A 7,918-nucleotide genomic window follows, 5' to 3' on the forward strand; every position below is an offset into this window, starting at 1 on the left:
AGATCTCCAACCCAGGCTCATTGCAAAATTATATTATGTTGCTCCTTGCATATTTTGTGACATTTTTAAAGTGAAATGTCCAGTGGTGCCAAAAGTGTTGAATTAATAATCTGAAAGAGATAAATGTGAAACTGGCTGCATTTTATTACATTAGTTGCACAGTTCAGAAACACAATGTCCAGTGCCACTAAAAGGTTGAACATGATGTACTACCTACACTAAACACAAATGTGAGATAAAAAACAACAACAAACATTCGATGAACTAAAAATGCCAGTTTAGCTGGCTTCTACATGTCTTTAAGCCTTTTATCAGGTGCACTACCAAGCATGTTTACTGTCAGAAAAGCCATACATATGGAGCTATTAATGTGATGCAAATGTCAAAATGCTTACAAATCATGCACTATGGCAAAAGTGTTTTGAGGACACAGCACAAATATTGGTCAAGGTGATTAACTGACAGAATTTTCATTTTTGAGAGAAACAAAGTGAAATGTTCAGTCATGCTAAAAGGATATTTAGTTTTATCTGAAACAGACGAATATGAAACTATTTAGAGTGCCGCTAAAAGGTTAATGCTCTATTGCATTTGAAAAATAATAAACTACCTACACTAAACACAACTGATAGTGTTAACAAAAGCAAATGAGAGAAAAAAAAACATATTTCCTTAAGCAACAATGCCATTTTAGAATGCTTCTACAATTTTTTGAGCTCTTTTACCAGGTGCGCTACCGAGCATGTCAGAAAAAAACATACTTATGGAACTAATTATGCAATACAAATGTCAAAATGTATAAGTTTACAAACTTAAAAATTGTGCACTACGGCACCACAGAAAAATAAATGTTTAATAATCATTCATTTGTAATCATTATTGTGGGAAAAGGAATTAAAAACACTTTTAAAGGGACTGTACACCCAAAAATTAAAATTAAATTCTGTCATCATTTACTCATTTATGCAGGTTTGGAACAAGGTGAGTAAATGATGATAGATTTTTTTATTTATTTATTTATTTCATTTTTGACAGAAACAAAGTGAAATGTCCAGTCACAATAAAAGTGTATTTCGTTTTATCTGAAACAGATGAATGTGAAACCAGCAACATTTTATTACATTAGTTGTACATATAATGTCAGTTCAGAAATGTAATGTTCGGTGAGGTTAGTAAGGTTAATGCTCTATTGCATTTGAAAATAATGTACTACTTAAACTAAACGCAACTGATAGTGAATGTGGTAAAAAAAAAAACATTTCCTGAAGCAACAATGCCATTTTAGCTTGCTTGTACAATTTGTTGAGCACTTTTACCAGGTGTGTTACCGAGCATGTTTACCATGTCAGAAAAAACCATATACATGGAGCTAATTATGTAATGCAAATATCAAAATGTATAATGTATAATGAATGGCAAAAGTGTTTTGAGGAAACCGCACAAAAATACATGTTTAATAATCAATCATTTGTAATCATTTTTGTGGGAAAAGGAATTATAGCTGCCATTGTGTATTCCTTTTAAAGGGATAGTACACCCAAAAAATTATACATCTGAAAATAATGTACTACCTACACTAAACACAGCTGATAGTGCTAACAAAAGCAAATGTGAGGGAAAAAACATATTTCCTGTAGCAACAATGCCATTTTAGCTTGCTTCTACACGTCTTTGAGCTTTATCAGGTGTGCTAGTGAGCATGTTTACTATGTCAGAAAAGTCATATGGAGCTAATTTTGTGATGCAAATGTATGAGTTTACAAACTTATAAATCATGCACTATGGCAAAAGTGTTTTGAGGACACCGTACAAAAATAAATCTTTAATAATCAATAATTTGTAATCATGTTTGTGGGAAAAGGAATTACAGCTGGCATTTTACTGCCACTAGTGTACATTTCAGCTGGAAACTGCAGTGAATTATATGTATAGGTATGTTATTGGAGTTTTGCAAAAATATAGGAGTGTGTTTTTTCCAATGGGACTATGTTGCAGATCTCATTGAAATTGTGAGATATCAAATCTTTCTGTGACCGCAGGATATGCTCTCTATCTGTCAGTCATTTTATGGTTGTGTTTGATTTTTTTTAGAAAGTTAGACGACTAACATCACTAAAAGCACTTTTAAAAAGGAGAGTACACCCAAAAATGAAGTTTCTGTCATTATTTACTTATTTGTGCTGGTTTGGAACAACTTGAATGTGAGTAAATGATGACAGAATTTTCAATTTTGGGTGAAACATGCCTTTTAGTAAGATGACAACATGTTAAAATAGCAGTATAAGCAAATGCACAACACATAACAACATGCCTCAGTGTGTGTTTGTGCATGTAAGCGTGTGACTGCATCAACCAATTATGTTCAAACTGACATAAATGGGTGTAAACCAAGACTATTTATTTATTTAGTGCACATTAGTTACAGACTGAAATGACCCAGTGTTATGAAACAGCATTTGACTCACATGAATTATCAAACACAACTGAAATTCTGTTTCATCACCCATAAAACCAGTTTGAGAAGCTCATGAAATCTGTGCCAATCTACGTGTCCGCACACGCACACAATTGATTGGGAATGTTGATTAAAGAGCAAAGATAAACACACACTTGCTACTCACGCTTCAGAGTCATTAGTATTCAGGTCTAACCATCTACTCCCCAGTGGATGTCTCAGCAATGGCTGCAGGTAACAGTTTTATGAAAGCGAAGGATGAGAGAGGTAGAGAGAGAGGGAGGGAGAGAGCGAAATGCTTGCCTCTTTTTCTCAGAGAGAGAGAACAGATTAATCCTGTGATTTCAGCTGCCTGTATCTGCTCAATAGGGGAAATTACGGCTGGCACAAGGCTCCATTTTCATTAGAGTCCAGACTACATATATATTCAAGCTCTAATTGAGGCCAGGGCCCTCCTGCTCTGTAATCGGGCCCTCTATAACTGTCTGTTTAGTGCTTTTTGCTCCTTTCCCTGCGTTTTAATGATTTCTGTGTGTAGCGGCCCATGGCTGTTTAACGGATCACTTCCTGCTCGGCTTGTCTGTTCGTTCCAAACAAAGTTCGGTGGAATGGAGACGATTCATCACTTTTGGATTCGCCTTTGAGAGATCGAAAAAAGAAAAGACAAGGAAAGAGAACGCGGATAGCTTGCACATCTCCCATATGCCAGATTTAAAGGGATAGTTCACCCAAAAATGAAAATTTGATGTTTATCTGCTTACCCCCAATGCATCCAAGATGTAGGTGACTTTGTTTCCTCAGAAAAACACAAACGAAGATTTTTAATGAAAACCGGTGCAGTCTGCCAGCCTTATCATGGACGTGGATGGGCACCAAACCTTTAAAAGTAAACAAAAACATGCACAGACAAATCCAAATTACACCCTGCGACTCGTGACGATACATTGATGTCCTAAGACACGAAACGATCGGTTTTTCTGAGAAACTGAACAGTATTTATATCATTTTTTACCTTTGATACACAGCCACGTCCATCTGTCATGAGCACGAGTTTGGCATCAGTCACGTCACATGTGCACGCGCTCTAGCGTAGAATACGCAAATACCGTAAGCGATCTGTTGCATGTATACGACACTCATTGTTTACACAGTGCACAGAGATTGTGGGTATAGCAGCTGTTCAAAATGGTAATTACTTGTGCGTATCCTGATTGTTTAAACCGATTTAAAGCTAAAAGATTATGTTTGCTTGCGCAAACTCATCCGGGACTTTTCACTCATTTCCCATTACGGTGTTTGCGTATTCTACGACAGAGCGCGTACACATGTGACGTGACTGATGCCAAACTCGTGATCATAACAGATGGACGTGGCTGTGTATCAAAGGTAAAAAATGATATAAATACTGTTCAGTTTCTCGCAAAAACTGATCGTTTCGTGTCTTAAGACATCAATGTATCGTCACGAGTCGCAGGGTGTAATTTGGATTTGTCTGTGCATGTTTTTGTTTACTTTTAAAGGTTTGGTGCCCATCCACGTCCATGATAAGGCTGGCAGACTGCACCGGTTTTCATTAAAAATCTTCGTTTGTGTTTTTCTGAGAAAACAAAGTCACCTACATCTTGGATGCATTGGGGGTAAGCAGATAAACATCAAATTTTCATTTTTGGGTGAACTATCCCTTTAATGAGTAATGTTTAGCGGAATGGGAGAAATGCATGCTGGGAGTGTTTGTGTGCTTCCAAGACCATGTGTGGATGTCAAAATGATTAGTTCTAGTTAAGCTAAAGACTCAACGTACACAAATAGCACATGTCACATATACACACTGTACAGAAATAACAAGGAAGAGCTGAAAACCAAGCAAAGCTGTAAATAGACGTCACAGGAACTCATGAAGCGAATCTCCCAGACTCCCCAGTGCATTTCACTACAGCTCCAGTGTGTGTGTGTGTGTGTGTGTAGGTCTGAATGCTGTGGTCATGGTTTAGGCTGCTGCTGCTGAACTGTGGAACTTGTGTTTGGAGCTTGGGGGTTTAGTTGGTTATGAGTAGGCCATACCACCAAAACCCCTTTGATTTTATATCACATTACTGAATACACTTTTTTTTTGAAAGACATCTCTTATGTTTACCCAAACTACATTTATTTGATCAGAAATACAGTTAAAAAAAAGTAATATTGTGAAATATTAACATTTTAAAGGGGTCATGAACTGCTTTTTTATGTTTTTTGTACTGTTCTCTAAGGTCCATTTATAATGTTATCAAGGTTTTTAGAAAGAAAAAAAACATAATTATGAAATAATAGTCTATTTTCTGTCCTGTTTTCACACCCCTCATTAGAATGCTCTGTTTGAATAGGTGTGGCAGATTGTAAACTTAGAAGTAAACGCCAACTATATAATTGGCTATAATTGGCTAACAGTTGTGTATGTTTGACAGCCTACATCCTTCATAGATGGACTCATAAATACTCAGTAGATATCGAATGATCTGTAATAACAGACAAAGCAATATTGACCACATATTGAAAACTGTTACTTACGCTTGTGTGCAGAGGTGGAAAGTAACGAATTACATTTACTCGCGTTACTGTAATTGAGTAGGTGTACTTCTACTTTTAAAATAATTTTTAAATTTTGTAATTTTACTTTTACTTAAGTACGTTTTGATTTAAGTATTGTACTTAACTACTTTTGAAATATTATCCGCTACTGAGTAAAAATAAATAAATAAAAAAATAATAATAAAATAAATTAATTAAAAAAAAAATGTGTGGAGGGAAGGAGGGGATCGCATACCGGAAACTACTGATTTCTTGGTGAGCGGGAGAACAAACGCAGTGCAACTCAAGAAAGATGGAGACGGACAAGGCACAGTTTTGCAGAGTTAGATCTCTCGGCTGCGTGGATGAAGCAAACCGTCGCGCTAATGTAAAGGTAATGTAAATGTACAGTCGTGGCCAAAAGTTTTGAGAATTACATAAATATTGGAAATTGGAAAAGTTGCTGCTTAAGTTTTTATAATAGCATTTGCATATACTCCAGAATGTTATGAAGAGTGATCAGATGAATTGCATAGTCCTTCTTTGCCATGAAAATTAACTTAATCCCGAAAAAACTTTCCACTGCATTTCATTGCTGTCATTAAAGGACCTGCTGAGATCATTTCAGTAACCGTTTTGTTAACTCAGGTGAGAATGTTGATGACCACAAGGCTGGAGATCATTATGTCAGGCTGATTTGGTTAGAATGGCAGACTTGACATGTTAAAAGGAGGGTGATGCTTGAAATCATTGTTCTTCCATTGTTAACCATGGTGATATTTTTCTTACAAAAGCGAATCGATTCACTACAGGAGACCTTTATTCACCTACCAGAGCCATGTGAGAATTTTTTTTTATTTTGGATGGATGCATTTTATTGGTCTTGTTTTGGAATCTTGAAGAGAAACACCCACCCACTGCCATGATAATGCTTGAGAGAGCCAGAATTTTTTTTTAAACATAACTTCGATTGAATTAGTCTGAAAGAAGGTAGTTATATACACCAAGGATGCCTGAAGGGTGAGTAAATAATAGGCAAATTTTTATTTTGGGGTGAACTAAAACTTTACGAAATTTGCTTCACATTATAGTAAGGTTTTGCTACATTATGTTAGCAACAATGCATTCAAAACACTGTAACTAATATCATAAAAAAGATAGTTTAGAATCAAAATTCTGAGTGACTAACAATCAAAAACATTTAAAACGACATTATCCTTACATAACTGAATTGTTTTAGAAAAAAAAAGTTTTAGAATGTGTTTCATTCAAATTAAATTAGTTTCATTGGGCCAAGATAATTTAGTTAAATTGGGTTAAATTAGTGTACTGTAGTAAGTAGTTTAAATCCAAGTCATTAGGCTCATTTTAAAGGTTTATTTAATTATTTTACATTCTTCCAACTTTATTAAGCATTATACTAGCAACAGCACACAATACAAGCTATGTGTGTTTTTTTATTACATATATTGCAAAGCAAGAAGAAACATTTACTCTCCTTGCCCCCACCCCCAAAAAATATTCTGGCAATGAAGAATTTTATTTGTGTAGTGGCAAAACAAAATAATTAAGTAACTGTAGATTGAGCATGATGAAATTAAGTTATGAAATTAAGATGTTGCTTTAGTTCACTTTTTAATGAAGTAAACTGAAAAAGCAGTAGGCTAACATTTTTTGGAAGCATTATAAAATCACAGAGAACCCACAGGAGGGTTGTGGGAGATGTAGTTTTTAGGCTCAAGTGAAGCGAGAGCTGAGCTGAAACAGGAGGGAAAAGATAAGAACAGCAACGTCTGCAGAGGAACAACGAAGAGGAGAGATGTGTCATAAATTGTCTGTGGCCATAACAGATCCAATCTGGCCAAAGATGCAAACCATACACCAGCCTGGGCACAGTGGGATGCAGCTTCACACACACACACACACACACACACACACACACACACACACACACACACACACATGTTGGGTTTACATGTTTTATGGGGACATTCCATAGGCGTAATGGTTTTTATACTGTACAAACCGTACTTTCTATTGCCCTACACCTACCCTACACCTAAACCTAGCCCTCACAGGAGATTGTGCACACTTTTACTTCATCAAAAAAACTCATTGTGCATGATTTATAAGCCTGTTTCCTCATGGGGACCTGAGAAATGTCCCCACAAGGTCAAAATCTACTGGTATTCCTATCCTTGTGGGGACATTTGGTCCCCACAACGTGATGCATACCAGGTACACACACACACACACACACACACACACACACACACACACACAAACATCCCTCACACAGAGAGCACCTTAACACAAAAAAAGCATACATTTGCAAAGCAGGAAGTTAGGAAATGTCCATCTTGGCATGGAATTGTGTGACTTGGATAGTTTCTCGACTGACTGTATTGCGTTTTCTCATTTCAGCTCTCATTAACTGCTGGTGTCGTATCAGATGAGATCTGTTTACTCTAATCAGAGCTGAGGTTCAGCCCTATTACTCACTGAAATCAAATCAGCCTGTAAACACAGCAGTACAGTACCTCATAAATGGCAGTGTGTTTAATTATGTTACTTTGTTTGTGAACGTACAGATGCTGTCTCAACTTTCATGCAGCCACATATGGCGTTGATTAATTAATCTCTCCCTCTCCCGTTCTCTGTAATTTCCTCATTCTTCCTGTGCTTAACACCTGTCAGGAGAATCTGAACCCTCATCTGACAACTTAGATACAAGATGGCACATGGACACGAACTGCACCCTTGCCGAGCATGAGCAAAGTCGGACAAGCGCGCAAACAAACATACTGTGTGTTCGCGTTTTTTGCCAGAACAGGTTTTTCCGAGTATCTTTTCGAAGTCTGAGTGCAGAAATGCAGAATAAACAAAACTACAACAGATGTCCAGCGCAAAGAAAGA

The sequence above is a fragment of the Garra rufa genome, chromosome 21 (assembly GCF_049309525.1).
Source record: "Garra rufa chromosome 21, GarRuf1.0, whole genome shotgun sequence".
NCBI classification, from domain to species: Eukaryota; Metazoa; Chordata; class Actinopteri; order Cypriniformes; family Cyprinidae; genus Garra; species Garra rufa.